Source organism: Triticum aestivum, chromosome 4B, assembly GCF_018294505.1.
Source record: "Triticum aestivum cultivar Chinese Spring chromosome 4B, IWGSC CS RefSeq v2.1, whole genome shotgun sequence".
NCBI classification, from domain to species: Eukaryota; Viridiplantae; Streptophyta; class Magnoliopsida; order Poales; family Poaceae; genus Triticum; species Triticum aestivum.
This window is the reverse complement of record NC_057804.1, coordinates 654,012,761-654,033,425: the sequence shown is the minus strand read 5'-3', so window position 1 is coordinate 654,033,425 and position 20,665 is coordinate 654,012,761. Positions and strand designations below refer to the sequence as shown.

Genomic DNA, 20,665 nt, shown 5'->3' with positions numbered 1-20,665 from the left:
TTTGCATATGTGTTTGTGTTTGGAGGTGTACCGGTATTTGAAATGCGATAGTTGCCAATATTTTGCCGGAATGTTGATTCATTTCCGTTTCGGCGAGAATTTTGGCATTAAGCATTCTTTTTGGTCCTATTTTTAGGGAAAGTCATGCCAAATTTTTTCTTGGTTCTAAAATATCGTTTTGCTCTACCCCGCAGGCGACCATGGTCCGCACGATGACCGAAGGCATCGTGAATAGGTTTTTGAGGTCCGCGAAGGCCGAGATGCTTCAAAAGAACGAGACGGAGATAAGATGTCCGTGTCGAAGATGCAAGCTGAATAGCCTTATTGCGGACCCGGATTCCGGGCAGGTGCGGGACCACCTGCTCTTGCGTGGTTTCATGGATGGCTATCGGTGGCAAGGTGATGAAGATGACTACGAAGTCGTCCATGGGGGCCGGGCAAGAAATGAGGAAGGGCAGCAAGACAACCACCGCTGCTCGGGCGGGCGAGAAGACGAAGAATCCCCAGGAGATGATCACGACGGTGATGCTGTACACAGTCATCATGTAGAAGAAGATGCAGGACATGATGATGATGCTGGCGGAGCAGACGAAGCTGGACCATCGATGGGCTGGGTGCAGGACCCTCATATTCAAGAGCTGCTTCTCAAGCAGACGGATAACGCAAGAGCTGCCGCCCGAGAGAAAGCCAAGATGGATCAACTTGAGTTAGACGCGGTTACTCCATTGTATGAAGGATGCAGGCCCGAGGATACCCGCCTGAAAGTAACGCTCATGGCTCTGGAGATGAAGGTAAAACACAAAATGACCGACGCATGCTTCGACGAGAACATGTCATTCTGGCACGAACGTCTTCCCAAGGGGAACAAGTGCCCGACCAGTTTGGAGGAGGCGAAGAAAATCGTGTGTCCTCTGGATTTACCGCACGTGAAATACCATGTGTGCATGAACAATTGCATCATTTAATCGGGACGAGCACGCGGAGTCTACCATATGTCCGGTGTGCGGTGTCACTCGATACAAGAAGAGGAAGAAAGCTCCTCGAAAAGTGGTGTGGTACTTTCCGATCACTCCTCGTCTGCAGCGGTATTTCGCGGACCCTAAGGTAGCAAAGCTCCTGCGTTGGCACGCGGATAGGGAGGAGAAGAAGCGAGAAGATGACGCAAATGATCCGGAGATAGATAAAAAAGACAAGATGCTGAGTCACCCTAAGGATGCGAGCCAGTGGCAAGCGTTGAACTTCGAATACCCAGAATTTGGGAACGATAGAAGGAACATCGTGCTGGGCGCGAGCACCGATGGAGTCAATCCGTTTGGCAGCCAGAGAAGCACACATAGCACCTGGCCTGTGTTCGTGTGGATGTACAACCTTCCCCCCTGGTTGTGCATGAAGAGGAAGTACATTCACATGAGTATGCTAATTGAAGGGCCGAAACAACCAGGGAACGACATCAATCTGTATCTGGGGCTGCTGAAAGAGGAGATTGACACGCTGTGGAAAACGCCAGCCAATACGTGGGACGCCGCAGAGAAAGAATATTTCCCTATGAGAGCCGCACTGCTCACGACGGTGCACGACTATCTCGGTTACGGATATCTTGCGGGGCAGGTAGTCCACGGATTTTCTGGATGCGTAAGGTGCATGGATGACACAACGTATCGCCAGCTAGATAGAGATCCCGGGTCTTCGAAAACCGTGTTCATGGGACATCGAAGGTGGCTTCGCGACGATGACCCGTGGAGGAAACGCAAGGATCTGTTCGATGGTGAAACCGAACCCCGAAAACGCCCGTGTACGAGGAGCGGCGAGGAAATAGACAAGCTGTTGAAAAATTGGAAAGACTGCCCACTGCCGGGAAAGAAGCAAAAGGCGCCAGAGCCGCTGCTGAAGGTATGGAAAACGAGGTCTGTTTTCTGGGACTTGCCGTACTGGAAGATCCACCGTGTGCCTCACAGCCTTGATGTCATGCATATCACGAAGAACGTGTGCGAGAGTCTGCTTGGTACCCTGCTCAACATGCCAGAGAGGACCAAAGATGGGCCGAAAGCAAGGGCAGACTTGAAATCAATGGGCATCAGGCAGGAGCTTCACGCTATATATGATGATGATGATGATGATGAGGCGAAGCAGGACACAGAAAGTCGTCGCAAAGGCAAAAAGGCCAAGAAGACCGGAAATGACTACCCTCCCGCGTGCTTCACTCTAAGTCAGGAGGAGATCGAGCAGTTTTTCACCTGCCTCCTAGGAGTAAAACTTCCTTACGGTTACGCGGGGAAGATAAGCAGATACCTAGACCCAGCGAAGCAGAAGTTCAGCGGGATGAAGTCTCACGACTGTCACGTGCTGATGACGCAGATACTTCCAGTTGCAATCCGTGGGATCATGGACGCGCACGTCCGTGAAACGCTATTTGGCCTATGCAACTTCTTCGACGTCATCTCTCGGAAGTCGATTGGCGTGAGGCAACTCAGAAGGCTACAGGAAGAGATCGTGGTGATACTATGCGAGCTTGAGATGTACTTCCCGCCCGCATTCTTCGACGTTATGGTGCATCTGCTGGTCCATATAGTGGAGGATATCATCCAACTCGGGCCGACGTTCCTGCACAGCATGATGCCGTTCGAAAGGATGAATGGTGTCATCAAAGGATACGTTCGCAACATGTCACGTCCAGAGGGAAGCATAGCCAGGGGCTTTCTGACCGAAGAGTGCATCTCCTACTGCACGAATTATCTAGGCATCGAGAACCCCGTTGGTCTGCCCGTCAACAGGCACCTCGGCAGGCTCGCTGGATGGGGTCACCGTGAGGGTCGCCGCGAAATGCATGTCGACTTCGAGGGTCGACTCGCCGACTTTGAAAGAGCAAACCTAGTCGCGCTACAACACATAGACGTGGTCGATCCTTGGGTGGTAGAGCACAAAACCTTTATTAAGAAGACGTACAATGACCGAGGCCAACAGAGGACGGACGGAGATATACTCAAAGAGCACAACTCATGTTTCACGCGTTGGTTCAAGCAGAAGCTTCTGTCGTACCCTTTACATGAGGATTCTTCCGCGGAAGAACAACTCATATTCGCCTTGTCACAGGGCGCCGAGCACAACCTGATGACCTATGAGGCGTACGATATCAACGGCTACACATTCTACACCGAGGCCAAGGACATGAAGAGCGATGGTTATCAGAACTCCGGGGTAACGATGGAATCCTACACCGGTAACGACAAGGACAGATACTACGGAAGGATCGAGGAGATCTGGGAGCTGAGCTACGCTGGAGAGAAGGTCCCGATGTTCCGTGTCAGATGGGCCAAGAACGTCATAAAAGAAGACCGGTATTTCACCACCATGGTTATACCCGAAGCCAAATCCAAGACCGCGGGCGCAAACGTCACCGCGAAAAATGAGCCATGGGTACTGGCTTCCCAAGTGGACCAATGCTTCTTCATTACCGACCCGCCAAAGCCCAGTCGTGTTGTCGTGAGGAGAGGCAAAAGGAAGATCATCGGAATGGATGGAGTAGCCAATGAGCAAGACTTCGACAAGTACGGCGACCCGAGGATCGAACATGACGACGATGATGAAGTAGCAGCATACACCACAAGAAGAAGCAGGACCACCCTACCTAAAGGACGTCCGTTCCATAGAAGAACTCCATTTGCGAAAAAGAAGGGCAAGAAGATTGTGAACAGATAGCTAGCTAAGATCGATTGTATTTAAATCGTAGACTTCATTTCTCGATTATATTTCATGGGCACTTTTTGAACTATCATGAATATTTTTTAATTTCATGGACACTCGATCTCGATCCTCCTCCATCTCGATCGCTATCCCACCTCGCCAGATCCGGTCCACCGGCCGCCGCCGCCGACCGCCCGCACCCTCTCGATTCCCCTACTCAACCGCCGCCGCCGACCCCCGCACCCCAGATCCGGTCCACCGGCCGCCACCGCCAACCGCCCGCACCCTCTCGATTCCCCTACTCAACCGCCGCCGCCGACCCCCCGCACCCCTCCCCTACTCAACCGCCGCCGCCGACCCCCGCACCCCTCCCCTACTCAACCGCCGCCGCCGACCCCCCGCACCCCTCCCCTACTCAACCGCCGCCGCCGACCCCCCGCACCCCCCGCACCCTCCCCCGCTCCACCGGCATTACTGTTTGATGATATTTTTAAAAAAATTGTTACTGTCTTATAAAAAAATATTACTGTTATGATTTAAACAAGTTTGAACATATTTAAACACAAATAAGTATCAAACAACATTTTAAATGCATAAAAAAATTATGGAGCCTGGGAATCGAACCCAGGACCTCCTGGTGTGAGAACTAGCTGCTAACCAGTCGAGCTAGTAGAGAAGACTTGACATGTATCAGGTCAGGTGGTAGATAACTGTTGGCTCGAGCAGAAATAAAAAAAATACTAATGGCGCACCTCACCCTGGTGCGCCATTAGTATGTATGTACTTATGGCGCACCGAGGGGTGGTGCGCCATTAGTATTGTGGCGCCCCTACTTCGTACCGATCCCCTCTCTCTCCCTCGCCCTCGCCCGCGATCCCCTTCCCCGATCTCCTCTCCCGACGCCACCGTCGCCCCGCCCCAACACTACCGTCGCCCCGCCGCCCTCGACGCCACCGTCGCCCCGCCCCGACACCACCGTCGCCCCGCCGCCCTCGACGCCACCGTCGCCCCGCCGCCCCAGCGCCGCCCCGACACCACCGTCGCCCCGCCGCCCTCGACCCCGCCCCGACGCCACCGTCGCCCCGCCGCCCTCGACGCCGCCCCGACACCACCGTCGCCCCGCCGCCCTCGACCCCGCCCCGACGCCACCGTCGCCCCGCCGCCCTCGACGCCGCCCCGACACCACCGTCGCCCCGCCGCCCCGACACCACCGTCCGTCGCCCCGCCGCCCCGAACCAGGGAGCGGAAGCGCGGCCGGCGTGCGAACGAGCGGAGAAGGCGGCCATCCTCGTCCTCAACCTGTCGTCGACATCGTCGATTCCAGCTCTCGCAGCAAGGTATGCGGCTGGTTCGTCCCCTGTCATGGCCAGATTGATTTTTTTCGGTAAACTAGGCTAGGGTTCGATGGATTATGGAGATTCATGGTGATTCATCAGTGAATAAATTCGTTCCAAGAACAAGATCATGGCCATTTCCTGTGCTAGCTAGAGCCGTTGTCAGCCTGTGCAAGGTTCAGAACAAGTTGTCAGCGTCTTTGTGCTCTATACTTTGTATGAAAATAGCATCGCTAATAGTAATCACCGAGGGATAAAAAATACGAATGATATTATAGTTTTTCTATACTTCAAGTTTCTATTTTGTATATGCTCACCTGCATCTGCTCCGGTATAATGTCTTTGACGTGATAATGCAATTAAAAAGCAATATTGGTTGAGAGAAATTGCTGTACTGGTTAAGACAACTGATTTTCATACAATGGCAGCAGTGCACAAACAGTGTGAGTGGTGTGTACTTATTTCAGAGATGATTGGTGTCGGCTCAGCGGCTGCCATTTAATCAAATCACAATTCGTAGACTACTGATTCCTGAACTCTTTATGGTTTGTTGTTTCAACTCTTGAACTACTGGATCTTGCATCTGTGTTTAGCTAGTAGAGTATAAAATCCAAATTCTTATGACCAGAAGCATGAATGGTTGTTTTAATGTTGCTCTCTGTTAATGTCACTGAATCTGATGCAAATGATAATCTAAGCCCAAAAGAAAATTTTTCTAATTCAGTCAACGTCGAGCTGCTGTTCTCTGCTCATGTGGAACATTGCGTTACATTTTTGCATCTTCAGAAGTGCGGTTGTCCATGGCATGGAGTTTTTGTACTGTTGTTAAGGTTCAGGACAAGCCCGTGACTATCGTGTTTCTAGTAGCTAAAATCTATTTGTTCCTATTGGCATTGGCTTGATTGTTCTAAAACTCAGAACCTGTTGGACAATGACATTATTTGTAACGGCAGCATGAGAGGAGGAAGATTTTGGTTTCTTGTTCTGTATTAATAACTTCCTATAAGCAATGCACCTCTGATGATTTTGTCAAAAGCGTGTCGAGTCGATATTCTCAATATATTATTCTTTATCAGTTTACAAGTTGATTAATTTCCTCTGATTATTCTCAAATTCTTGAATTATTTGTAATGTCTTGCAGAATTATTTGTGCCTTTGTTTTTTCCTAAGTTTAGGATGCACTCTGTTAGGTTTTAGAAAAAGTAGACGAGAGAGATTAAAGGGGTTGTGACCAATGCTCCTCCGTCCTGTAATGTGATACATTTTTTTGACAGTGTGTCGAAATGTCTTGCATTATGGGATGGAGGGAGTATTTGTCAGGTATGTGACATACTTCTCCCATAAACGTCAGGTATGTGACATTATGGGATTAGGGGTTACAAAAAACATCAGTTACAAAAAAGTTCAGATTGTAAAATGTTCATTTTGCAGCTAGTGCCCATTTTGAGTAATTGCTTAGAGGGATGATCCTGTGTGAGCTGGTGGAGTGATTTGTTTTCTACATAAAGCTCTTTAGTCAGGCTGGTTTTCGTGAAATACACATGAAGCTTCACCAGCTCCTGTGGGTGTGGGATCCATGTGACATGTGACATTGCATCCATGTCCACCTGGGATAATGATTTTGCAGGTACCCCGAGAGGCCCTTGAGTTTGCCGGAATGTCGATTAACTTCCGTTCCGGCAAATTCGGGTACTCCATATGTCCTATTTTCAGCAAAGGTCATGCTGAAATTTTCCGTGAATTTTAGCATGACTTTGCTAAAAATAGGACATATGGGGTACTTGTGACTAATGCATGGGCCGGGGTATCGTAGTAGTTAATTAAGTAGGATCAAGTGCCCCGGCGTACTTGTGACTAATGCATGGCTTTTAGGGTGCCTCGGTGTCGATAAAAACCGAAATGATGAAAGCTTAGGCTTTTAGGGTGCCTCGGCGTCGAAAAACCCTCAATGATAAAAGCTTAGATTTTAGGATGCCTCGGTGTCGACAAACCCTAAATGATGAGACCATGATCTTGTTCGTTGACAATAACCAACTTTTTGACCAAGCTTTGTTTCTATTTAGAGAGAAACATGGCCCACAACGATGAGGCCGGGGGTTCGGGCGGCAAGGCATTCTGGGAGCTGTCCCAGGAGATGGAGGAACAACCTCACTTGTATGAGGCCGCCGCCTTCCCCACCGATCCTGAGACCACTGATGGTGCCGCCGAGGATGACCACACTGATGCCACCACTGATGGTGCCGCCGAGGATGCCACCACTGATGATGGCGGCGCACGCACAGATGGCAGCCAACCGAAGAGGCAACGGAAGGACCGGCGCCCGACCGTGCTCCGCACCCTCAAGGAGGAAGTTACTGAAGTGGACTCCAACGGGAATCCAACGGCGCCCGAACGAATAGTCAAGGGGTACTCGCTTCAGCTCGGGTGCATTGTCCGGAGCACCGTCTCGATCAACACCGAGAACCTGAGGCATCCTGACAGAGGGAATTTGCGCAACCTCCTCTTCACGAAGCTGCACGAACGATACAAGTTCCCCGCTGAATTTGCAAACACAAGCCTCAAAGGGAATAAAGTGAACAATGCTGCCCTCACGAAGATGAGCAAGGCCCTGTCTACTTGGAAAAGCAATGTGAAAAGAATGATCGAGAAAGGTGAGAGTTATCAGAAGATCAAGGAGAAAAATCCTTCGATCACCGAAGATGACTACAACGACTTCAAGATCAATTGCTCGAGCACCGCAAACTCCCAATCAAGTGAGTGGGGGAAACAAATGCGGGAGCTGAACATAGGGGAACACACACTCGGTCCCGGCGGTTACAGAGTGGCGGAGCCTATATGGGACAAGGAGGAGGCGGACCGTGCCGAGCAAGGCCTACCGCCCCTCTTCGATAAATACGGTGACAAGCAGACCAGGAACTTTGTCAGGGCCCGGTACAAGAAGGACCCGAAAACAAAGGAGCTTACCACGGATCCGAAGACCAGGCAGCTTGAGCTTGTTCTGGTAAGGAATACACCCCCGCGTAATTAGCTCCATATGGTTGCATTCTAATTAATGAAGCCAAATTTCTAAATGGTTCACATTCCTTCCGCAGGCGACTGAAAGCAGTAGCGCGGGGTCGACTAAGAGCAACCCTTGGGACACCACTCTAAATAGGGGGTTGAATGTAATGAAGAACAAGGATAAGCTCAGTAAGCCGACGTCAGCTGGTCGTGTGGCCGGCAAAGGCTTGTCGACAAAATGGGGGTCATACTATACCGCTGGTGTGCGGAAGGAGAAAAAGACCAGCTCGGAAAGCCAGGCGCGAGAGGTTCAAGAACTCAAGGCACAGGTGGCGCGGATTCCGGAGATTGTCCAAGAGCAAGTGGAACAACGACTCGGAGCGACGATCACCGCCATTGTGCCTACCTTGATCTCGGGGTTGAGTGCGTGGATTGCGGGCGGCCAACAGGGGCCGCCCCCGATTCCTAGCTTCACGGCTAGCAACTCGCATAATGCGATGGCGGGGCCATTGGTGCCTCCGGCGGAGGCGGCATTGGTGTCTCCGACGCCGGCACGGGAGCTTAATGCACCCGGGTGTACGCCGGCCGGCACCTCTGCAGCAAGCGGCCCCTCCGTCAACTGCACGCCCGCCGTTGGCGGTGCCTCTACATTAGCCGAGCTCGACGCCATCATCACGGTAACTAATTAAGCCTCTCTCGGCCGAGGACTTCATCTCCTTGCCTTTGACTGGGCATCCCTGACGCCCTACATGTTTTCGCAGGGCGCCGCCGACGTTCCGTGCACTCTCCTCCACTTCGTGAACAACGAGTTGGTCGATGTCGCCAAGGGCAAAATAGTTCAACCGGGCAACCCCTTGTTCCACGGTACCCAGATGCCACCCAACTTGTTTAGGGTTCAACTGGTTCGGGTGCTGCCAGGCTGCGACGAGTTGTTACCTCCGATTCGACCCGTCGGGGCCGACGATGATGACGTGATGACCCTCAGCGCATGCTTGAGCTGGCCCCTGCTTTGGCCGAAGAGCCAGATTCGTTTGGGGGCGGGGGACACCACCCCAAAGACAACACCGCCAGTCGTGCCGGCGCCAAGTCGGCCCCATGGCAAGACCGCCGCAACGGTGCCGGACATCCCTATGCCACTGGATCCAAACATGCATATGGCACAGGATCAGAACGACGACGACGACGACGATGATACATTTGGCAACGTCGATCAGTACTTTGCCGATCATGGGTACGATGGCGACTTCATGGGGCCTCCTTCTCAAGAACCAAACCCAACAAAAGACGTGTGCGATCTAGCTCGTACCGCGGAGAAGCCAAGTTGCAACAGGCGCCGTCTGGCGTTCAGCTCTCAGGAGACGCCTCCAGCTGCCGACTTCACCGAGCCTCAGATAGGCGAGGTGCGAAATATTATCAGCCCCAACACACTCAAGAAGGCGGTCTGTGAGCAAAACTCGGTCCCATTACAGGAGAAGAAGAAGGCACGCAAAAGAAAGACTAAGAAGGGTGCGAGCCAGCCGGCACAGAGTACGATCCGTGCTCAGGACGGGCCACCTTCACCGCAGGATATCTCGAGGAGGGTGCATGTGGCGGGTAGGGCGATGCTACCGACAAATATGCTCAATGCTGCAACCGGTGCTATGCGGAGTCTGCATGACAGTGTTCTTTCTTTGGAGAAGCGGCGTCTCAGGGAGAAGGATGTGGCATACCCAGTTTTCGCGGCCAAGGTGCCAGAGGGCAAGGGCTTTGTGGATAACTCCATCGGGTGTACGATCGTCCTGTGTTTTGATGACATCCACGCTATGTTGAACCTTCATCCGCTGCACTACACCTTCATTCGGCTATTTTCGCTGAGTATGGAGATGCGGATCATTCGCGACAAGACCCCGGACATCGTGATAGTCGACCCCTTCTACATGCGTGCCAAGATCTTGGGCAGCGTTGGGGACCGGCAAGTCGCGAGTTCTTACCTCGAAGGCGTCATTCTGGCAAACCAAGATAAGGATAACTTCCTCGTGCCTTACTTTCCCGAGTAAGTCCTCCCCTCAACCGGCCCGTAACATATGAATTCTTACATTTCGATCGTTTTTCTTTTAACATTCCGTGTTTTCTGCAGTGACACACGTTGCACGCTCATCCTCCTAAGCCCCAAATATTCCATGGCCACGTATTTCGACCCGGAACGTCAGTCGAACGTAGACCACACAAATGTCAAGAAGGTTCTTGATGATGTTCTCCCCGGCTACGCCAAATCTGGAGGCACCTTCACCAGGCCTATTCGTAAGTACGGCAAGAACGTGTTCTCCCACAATACGACGTTCTGCTGCGTCAAGCAGCCGCCTGGCGGTCAGAAGGGTGCCTACTACGCCATCCATCACATGCGGGCGATCGTACGGGACCATCATCAACTTCTGCTACCGAGTAAACTCAAAGATTGGGCAAAGAGCGTGTCGGCAATCCAGGACGCGGACCTCCGACAAGAATTCTTTCGCATCCAGTCGGAGTTTGCGGAAATCATCCATCAAGATGTCCTTCGTACCTCGGGGCAGTTCTACCTCAACAATCAACTGTCCAACAGTGACATCGACACAATGCTACAAATGCAGGCTGACAACGACCGTTATTTCATGACTCCCACGATAGATGGCGGCTTCATCCACGCTCCGGTCCCTTGAGTCGAGTCGGAAGCAGTGATGCTGTGTCTAGTTCTGAAACATCGATTGGCTCATGTTGTAATTAAACTTTAATGAACTTGTAGTATGTCTCTTTGGTTTCGAGAGTCGTTCAACTTAGATGTAATCGATGCTATTAATGTCTTGCTTTTCTCTTCCGATCGTTCTGTTGCATACTTATATATTGCTTATGTATTGTCTGTGAATTGGTACTAACGTTTCGTTTGGCTAGTGCATAGTGATGCCGACGTATGTCGTGTACAAGGGTAAGGTTCCCGGAGTCTACGATGACTGGGAGGAGTGTCGGAGACAGGTTCACCGATTCAGCGGTAACAGTTACAAAGGGTACACCACTAGGGCCGAGGCCGAATCTAGATACGCCCGCTATCTAGCGGGAGAGGGGAGGGAGCATTGGAGGAACCGGATGAAGACGAGTTTCATCATGATGATGCTCATCGTGATGACCGCAGCTCTCTTCTATGTGATGGTAGTTTAGATGATCGATATCGACTTGTAATGTGAAGACAAACTCGCTACTCGCGGTCTCGAGACTTGTAATATAATGTTCTATCTTTGTTCGGTCTTTTCAATTCGGAGACTAATATGATGAATTGTATTCGGAGACTAATATGATGAATTGTATTCAAAGACTAATCTTCTATTGTATTCAATGAATCTGTTGTTGATGTGTGTTGTCTATATTTTGTCAAATTATACATTTTGTAACCTGTGCAAAAAACAGAAAATAAAAAAAAAACTAATATTCATACTAATGGCGCATCACATGACAGTGCGCCATTAGTATGCCGCGGTTACTAATGGCGCATCTCATGGTCGTGCGCCATTAGTATGCCAAAGCACCTGGGTATACATGGCCCCTGGGAGGCATACTAATGGCGCACCGTAGCCTATACTAATGGCGCACCAGTGGTGCGCCATTAGTATACCAGATACTAATGGCGCACCACTGGTGCGCCATTATTAAAAATTACTAATGGCGTGCTAGTAATGGCGCATCAGTGATGCGCCATTAATGGCCAAATTAGGTGCGCCATTAGTAGCGGTTTTTCTAGTAGTGCATTATGGCGAGATGGATGAATTTGAAGGTCAAGGCGGCTGTTGGCGCTGTTTATCCTACTGGATCCGGAGCAACTTATCACTGCCGGCCGATTCCAGAAGGATATGCTAAGGTGATGGTGGATGCAATAACGGACGGATTTGAGGACCTCGTGCTTGACCACCCTACCGGTGAAGGGGAGACTAGGCTGGGTCCTGCTCTGAAGACTCCATGCCTATGGCGGAAGGAGCTCATCAACCTTCCGAACGGGACACCTCCGCCTCCTCCTCCTCCTCCGGTGAGTCAGGGCACTCCGCCTCCTCCACCACCTCCTCCTCCGGCGAGTGACGATCAGGGCACGCGTGACGACACTCCGCCTCCTTCTCCGGTGCGTGGCAGCACTCCGCCTCCTTCTCCGCCTGCGCCGGCGCTCCCGAGCAGCCAGCAGCCTCCTCCTCCGCCTCGCCAGCAAGGGCGGAAGAGACCCGCCGCCGCCCTGGATGCTCCGGCGCGTCGTACTCCTTCTCCTCCGCCTCATAAGCAAGCACGAAAGAATACAGACGCTGCAGCCGCTCCGTCTGCTCCGGCGTCTAGCAGCACAACCAGAGGCGAGAGGCAATACAGATACGGTCCACCTCTCAATCCTCTAGAGAAGTTACCGTACGAGAGGACCGAGGAGGAAAACGATAGGATTGTGCGGACCCACGTGAAGGAGTTCTTTGAAGGGGTGAAAGCAAAGAGACATCCACCTCCGGAGGAGAAGGTAGATCCGGTGAAAGTAAAGCGCACTATCGATGCCCTGAGGAAACCACCAAAGTCTCCGCCGAGAACCAGCTATGAGCGCATTACTGAACAGACATATCTCCAAGCCCAGCGGTCGGGAACTACTGTCAGTGCTAAAAGGTTAAAAGAACAAGCAAAGGGGAAAAATTGCCCAGCTCGACGAACAAGCACAGCAATCGTGCCCCCCGCTTAATGTGTCTAATGCTCCGGGGACGGTGGCCGGTTATAGCAATCTTGCAGATTACCTGCCTGACGATCAACTTCCTGATTTCTTGGAGGTGGACGAACACAGATACGTGTACGGGAAGCCTCTCGTCAAAGATGAAAAATCTCTGACAACAATGATGCGAAGATTCCATAATTGGTACATGGAAACCTACAGAGAGTCTGGGGGTACGAATGCTTTGTATCTGAATATTAAAGAGGAGCACGACCTCCTTACAAATGATCTGTTGACTGTTCCATTTGATGAGTTCTTCGCGTTCTTCAATCAAAAGGCCCTCGATAAACTAATGGTCTTTTTGCTACTGTCTGTAAGTACTATTTCTGTCATTAAGTCTCTATATATAGCTCGGCTCTTTCATTTCATGTATTTATAATTAACTTTCCTCAATATATTATGTAGATTGAAGACCGTTGAGTGCAAAAAACAAGAAATTTATGATATTGGGTTCATTAACATAAATATCATAGATGAATTTCTGGTTAAAAAGGACGTCAAAGAGGCCGAGGAGAACTTGCTACGATCGTTGATCAAAAATCAAAACAAATATACCATACTCTTTCCTTACAACGGCAAGTGAGTGTTACTGTTGTGTGCATATTCGGTTTCCCTTATTACTTGAGCGAGGTTATAGTAATGTAATTGATGAGTTATGCATGCGTGCGCAGGTACCACTATATTCTTCTGGAGATTAAGCTTGAGCGTGGACTAGTAACCATCTTAGACTCGAGACGGAAAGATCCCAAAACCTATGCAGACATGACTGAAATGCTCAGCAAGTAAGTTCAATTGATCATTATCGCACCATATCGGAAACTTTTTGTTCATTTCCTGATATCTCAAGTAATAATAATTATTTTCTTTGTCTTGCAGGGTTTGGAAACAGTTCACCGCAGAAGCTCCGGGACTGCCAAAGGAGCTGCGATATACATACCCGAAAGTAAGTACTACTGGCTAGCTAGTTGCACGCATCTCCCGTTGATCTATAGCTATACTTTCATCAGTGCCATTTATAATTCTTCATTATCAGTTTGATTGACCTCTATTTCTCGTAAAGTTCTTGTGGCAGGAAGAAGGGAATGATTTATGTGGATACTACGTGTGCGAGTTCATCCACACCGCGACTTTGAAAAACAAGCGGGGCTACTCTCAAAGACAATATGAAGTGCGTAAGCAATAATATTCACAATTTCATTTTATTACACCATCATTTCTATTGAGTTTCATTCATATATATGTATTAATTAACCCCGTTCTTTAAATTAGACGTGGCAGATGCGGAATGAACTCCTAGAACCAGATCGCATGAAAGCAATTCAAGAGGAATTGGCGGGATTTTTTCTTGACCACGTCATCAATAAAGCCGGAGAATACCATGTGCAAATTGATTTCAATTGCTAGGGGTTTGTAATTAAGAGATCTTATACATATTGTACATGTATGTAGCCAGTAGCGTCGGATACATGATATACGAAAACTTGTTGTTCGGCCAATCTCTAGGAGAAGGAGAGGTCGATCGATCACTTCTCTCAGTATGCATGACGAACTTCTGTACTCAATGGTTCTCTCGATCACTTATGTATATATAGTACGTAGCGTCGACCAAGCACGGACATAAGAGAGGACACTTCTCTCTATTAATTAGCTAGCTAATACAATATATGAAACACCTAAATTAACCCCCCAAAACCCCCAACCCCCCCCCCCCTTCTTTCAAAAAAAAAACCCCAGCCACTGGAATGCTGACGCGTGGATGCCTTTTGGTCCCGGTTGGAGCCACCAACCAGGACCAAAGGCCCCCTGACTGGGCTCGGCGCACAGGGCCACGTGGAGGCACATTGATCCCGGTTCTTGTTTGCACCGGGACTAATGGGTGGAGGTATTAGTAACGACCCATTAGTCCCGTTTCATGAACCGGGACTAAAGGCCCTTACGAACCGGGACTATTAGGTGTTTTTCTACTAGTGATTGTACGAAGCATGATCAGATCCACGGCTCTTCACATGCGTTGGCGGCTACTTCGTGGCCTCTCTTCTTTCCTTTGCCAGTTACAAAAGCGCGGTAACGTTTTTAAGCTTGCCACGTGTTGGCGGCTACATCTTGTTTCTCATTGTGGCTACGGAGATACTTCACAATGTACTACTAGCTAAATCAAGGAAGGAAAAAGCACTTAACTGCTTGGGGTACCCATCTATCTAAAATTATCAACAAATACGAACCGTATGATATCCAAATATATTGATACATAAGAATGTATGCATTACCTATTTATGCTGAGCAGCAAATGTTTATATTAGCATACAATTTGTGGCTCTCTTTGTCTGGGTATGACTCGAGAAAGTTTGAAAAGAATGAAATGATGAAATTATGTAGAACAATATCCTACATAGCCCTTTTAGATGAATGAATTACTATCCTTGTAAAGAATTCCAAGGATGTTCTATATCATTTAAATTCCTTAGAAATGCAGGTCTAGTACCAAATAAACCATTTTTTTCAAATAATTTATGTACTCCCATCGTTTGGATATATGTCTTTTAGGAATGGGTACGTCTTCAACATGCAACTTTACGAATATGTTGGTCAAATTTTATAGATTGCAATATAATAAATAAATTACAACAAATCTGATTATATTATCTTCATCTAACCAACAATAATATTTCTCGTGCATAGTCAGAGCTAAACTTGTTCAAGTCTGAATTTGGTTTTTCTAGAAGAACATCTATTTCGAACTGGGGGAGCAATTTTCTTCGGCCATCATAAAATTCCCACTGTCGTTATTGAAGCATTTGCATCAAAATATTTTGGGATTTGACACTCTTTGTATGGCATGCCAGGGTCTAACAAGTCACAGTGACATCAACGTGTTGCAGCGCTCTCCATTGCTTGCAAGGTTTTGTGCAGGCTAAGATCCTACATGTGGGGAGTGGGGGAGGTTAAAGGAAAGAAGGCCTAGCTTGCTTCCTTCCAAAAACTATGGGAGGCCTGGGTTTTAGAGACATGAGAACTTATAATCAGGCTCTTCTAGCCAAGCAATCGTGCACATTCTAGAATCTGGATAGTCTTGTGGCACGACTACTGATGGAGAAATAGTACCTCAATGATACTTGGTTGATACCATTTTTACAGGGAATGTGTCAGTTGTATGGCACTAGTGCCAGCTGGGGCACTAGGCCTTGGCCTTCATGTACATCCGATTGCGCCAGGAAATGACAACTACAATGCTAGGCCATGAGTCCATCTGCTCTTGGGGCTCTCCTACTGCAAATACTAAAAACTTCTTATTTTGAGACATAACTTGTGCTCGCCTATGAAGATCGACATGGTGGACTGGCCAAATAATTGTGTTAGTTAGAGGTTTTGTGGTTTTTTGAAGCATCTATGGACCGGTTCATGAAACCTTCTATCAATTTCTTCAGTTTTGGGAAGATTCCACGATGTTTTTCCCTTTTCCATATTTCTTTATCAGTTTTTCTTTTGACTTTAAAAAAAATACATGTCTACTTTTTTTTACTACACATTGAACTGTTTCAGTATACATGATGATCTTTTTTTTCGATACACATTGAATTTTTTAAATACATGATGAACATTTATTTGAAATGCCAAATACATGTTGAACATTTTTCTATACAAAAACCAGTGCCGGCCTGGATACGTGTCCACACCAACGACTATGCATGTATAAGCTAAAGCTAGCTATGGAAAATTTATAGTTGACTTCTCCTGCTCTCCAATGAATATGCATCTGCTATACGTGCCCATGCATGGCATGAAAGTCGTCACACAACATATCTTCAGTGCATATCTTCAACTAGAGCTTGTTTGAAAATACGCATGCCCATCAAGTATTGAAAGTCGCCGGGCGTATATCTCGCTCTAAACATTTTATTGGTTAGCGCACAGAGATTGAGGGCATCAATAAGGGTAAGGGTACACGTACGTAGATGGATTTTCTTTTAGTTTAAGTTAAGCTGTAGAATGAAACTTCATGCATGTATGAACGATAGATCATGGGATCAACACACTTGCATGCATGTATGTGCAACCGGGCCATCTACAAACACACAAACCCAAAACACCAACAAACCCTTGCTATCTATTGTAAGCCTTGCTTCCTCTCGACCAAAGCTTTCGCCATGGCGCCATCGACCAAGCTCTTCCTCCTGCTCCTCGGTCTGAACCTGATGGTTGCCGCTGCGCACAGCGGTTGCGGACCCCACTGCCCGACCCCGCCGCCACCGTCGACGACCAACGGCTCGTGCCTGATCGACACGCTGAAGCTGGGTGTGTGTGCCAACGTGCTGAACTTGCTAAAGCTCGGGCTCGGCATGCCGCCCAGCGAGCCCTGATGCCCGCTGCTGGCTGACCTGGACGCCACGGTGTGCCTCTGCACCACCATCAGGGCCAAGGTCCTCGGTGTCATCAACCTCAACGTCCATGTCGATGATGTATACACATGACGTGCATGCACCTTCCTAAGTTATACTACTCCTTCAGTTTGTGTTTCAGTTCATCTATATGGCTCATGCATGTCTAAGTTCGGTGCCATGCATTCGCGTTATGCATGCATGCAGTGATCACTTCGAAAGTGTGTCATGTTGTGGTGTCCAAATAAATGACCCACGTAATCGGCGGTTTGTATCATCATGTGAAATACTGAACCGGCTATATGCCCCTAGCTTGTATCATCTGAAATATGTTTTTTTAGAACGAAGGCTCGCGATGAGCCCGGCTTTGAATTAACAAAGCCATCAACCGGCCAGGAATTACAACACAACAACAAGCACATCGGCCGAACGATACAAGGGAGCACCCTAGGAGGCTTACAACTCAACGAAGAATACTAGCTCAAAACATAAAGAAGAGGAAGCCCAAGCTAGTACACGCCACCGACCGCAGCAAACAAGAACCAAGAGTTGCGAGCAGCATGAGCACAACCAGGATCTGCAAAAATAGAGTGGAGTTGTGGACATGACCGAGTCCAAGGATGGAGGAATCCAAGCTTCTTCCTTCGCTCTCACCGTAGAGGGACCCTACCCTCTCGCCTTGGATCAAAAGGCGCCGCCGACGGACATGAGAGACGCTCACCCTAGAGCAAGAGAGATGCCGACCTCGAGTCCTGGAACAAGCACAGAGCACAACCGCCTAGGACATGAGCACACCTCATCTGACACACCGATGCAACCCAGGACACCTGAAAAACAGCGGGAAAGCCACCGGGAGGAGCCACTGAAGAACGAGCAGCAAGGACATCAGGAGAGGCTGCAGAACGACGAGGAGCAAGAGTCGTCGGCCGCTGAAGAGAAACACCAGGCGTCCATGGCCAGGGACGAGCTGCTACTGTCGGGAAGAGGAACCCTATCCCCTACCGCCGGATCGCAGACGTCGTACCGCCGGAGCTGAGCCAAACACGCCACCGCCGAGGAGCACCACACTTGAGGGGAGCGGGGACAGATTTCCCTGCGAGCCAGACCAACCACAGCTACCTGATACCCAGATCCGCCCAATCCAAGAAGGATTTTGGGCTTTCACCCGGGAGGGGAACGGGGGTGGATGGGGTTGGGACCTCAGCTGCACCTCCAAGGAGGAAGGGCGGCACCCAAGGGCGTCGCTACCGCCGGGCCGGACCAGCCGACCAATGGTTTCCCACGATCCAAAATCACACCACCGGGCACCTATCCACACCGTTTCGGTGACAGAAGCTGCTAGAACCGGCGGGGATGAGGGAGCTGAAGGGAAGGGGAGTCGAACCTCAGATCTGGCGAGGAGGGGGATCCCACGCCGCAGCCACCGCCGGCCACCGTCCCACCACCCGCGTGGTCGGGAACGCCGGCCAGGACCACCCACGGACGCTGCCAGCCGGGAGGGCACCGCCGCCGCGCCAAGGGCCGCCGCCCCAGATCCGGAGTCCTCCGCCAGCAACGGAGCGAGCAAGGCCTCGTCGCCACCGTCACCGGCGACCGCGCAGGCTTGCCGGCGGCCACCTCGGGTGGCCACGAGGGGGAAGAAGGTGAGGGGTGGCGGCGCTGGGCGGAAACCCTAGTCGCCTCCCGAGTCGCCCGAGCGGACGACGCGGGGGCTGCAAGGTAGAAGCGTGCGTCGTTGAAGTAGTGTTAACTCGATCTGTGTGTTATACATATTCTGCTGCGTCATAATCCACTCCTAAAACATATACTCCCTCCGTTTCATTATATAAAACCAGCATTCTTATGTTTAAGATCAAAGAGGCATATAACTTTTTGACAAGTCAAACCTCACAAACTAGGAAACATATTTACATCTGGAATGCCAAACATATATCATTAGATTCGTCATAAGATTTAGTTTCATATTTTATATATTTGGTATGGTAGATATAAATAGTTTTCTCTATAAACTTGCTCAAAGTTTGCAATCTTTGAGTTTTAGAAAATCTATACACACTATATTATGAAAGGGATTGAGTACATGCACCTAGATCAAAGTCAACTCTAAGTTTTAAATGGATCATAGGAAGAGAAAAACAAATAACTCGGATCAAGGATGAATTAATTTAGTATTGGCAATAGCTTTATCGCCAACGACGTGCGGATATATGACAATGGAGCTGTAATACGACATCATGGAGCTGCGATCTTTCTATCGGCCGGGCAGTTCATCTTATATATCCTTACATGCAGTTACGGACCCAGAACTTCTCGAAGAATAGTAAATGTTTAGAGTTTCATTGTTTTGCATCAAAGTCATTGCAAAAGAAGTGGAATCTGCTTATGTCTTGGTGCGATCTTAGGCAGGAGAGTGTTCTATTGTATCACATAGCGCGTTTTCCTTCTTGTGTATGGGTCAAACTGGTTTGTGCAATTCAAATTGCTAGATGAAGTGGGCCGAAAGTGAGCCTGAGTTGAGCTGACCACTTGGCCGGTTTTAGATGATGCGTGGGATTGCAATTTTATATTGGCCTCCACGACTTAGGCTGGGCATTCATTAATTATCTACAAAATAATATTGGTATACTTGCATGAATGCATGTAAAAAAATCATCATGGAAAATCCTACTCTAAAATCATTGTTATTTTTGTAATATATATAATTGGTGTGGCTACAAGGCAGGAAGAAGTGATAAAATCCCAGTCTAATGTTGGAAGAAGATCGGAATGCATCCAAGGGGAGAAAACAAAGAGAATGTAAGTCTTGCAGATTTCCCCCGAGTAAAGTAAAAAGTCCTTTATTATCCTGGTTGTCTTGCGCAACCCCTTTCCCTGCTCAAACATGTTCGTTTAAAATTAGGTTGTTCTTTAGTTTCTACGACTTCATGCGAAGGATAGCGGATGTACTGCCCGAAGGGCGCAATATGTGTCTGATGTTTGGGTGCCATTTTTTGTGTTTTCCTTTGTCTTATTTTGTCCTTTTAAATATTTCTCTTTTTTTATTTTTTACTTTCTTGACATTTAACTTGCATTTATGTTTACTTTGTTCATTTTCTGTGTTTTTTGGAAAAACATGAATATATATTAATCGGCCACGTGCTCAGCTCAACTAAGGCTCACTTTCAAACTAACATTAACATCTGTTTCTGAAACATATTAAATAAAAAACATACTTTCCACAAATAAAATATTAGTAGATATGCTGCACTATTAAGCATTAAGTATCTGTCAAGGCTTCCCCAGGAAAAAAATAGATCTGCCAAGGCGCAATGCCCACTATCCTTCTTCCTTCACATATAACGTTTAATAGGATGACTCATTCAGCCTTGCATACACTAGAAATTCATGAGCTACATATTCATCCTTGCATAAACTAGTAATTAATCAGTTTGCTACAGACTAAACGCAGTGTGGATCTTTGCATACAACAAATAGTACACTTAGTTATTTTACCTAGACTAGAAGCTCAACAATGTAATACAACATTTCCGTGGATAGAGAGC

At 48.6% G+C, this 20,665-nt stretch overlaps 1 pseudogene; it reads left to right on the top strand.

The window, feature by feature from the left end:
- Positions 1–16,892: 16,892 nt before the first annotated feature.
- Positions 16,893–17,216, top strand: LOC123090367 (cortical cell-delineating protein-like; annotated as a pseudogene).
- The last annotated feature ends 3,449 nt before the right edge of the window (positions 17,217–20,665 follow it).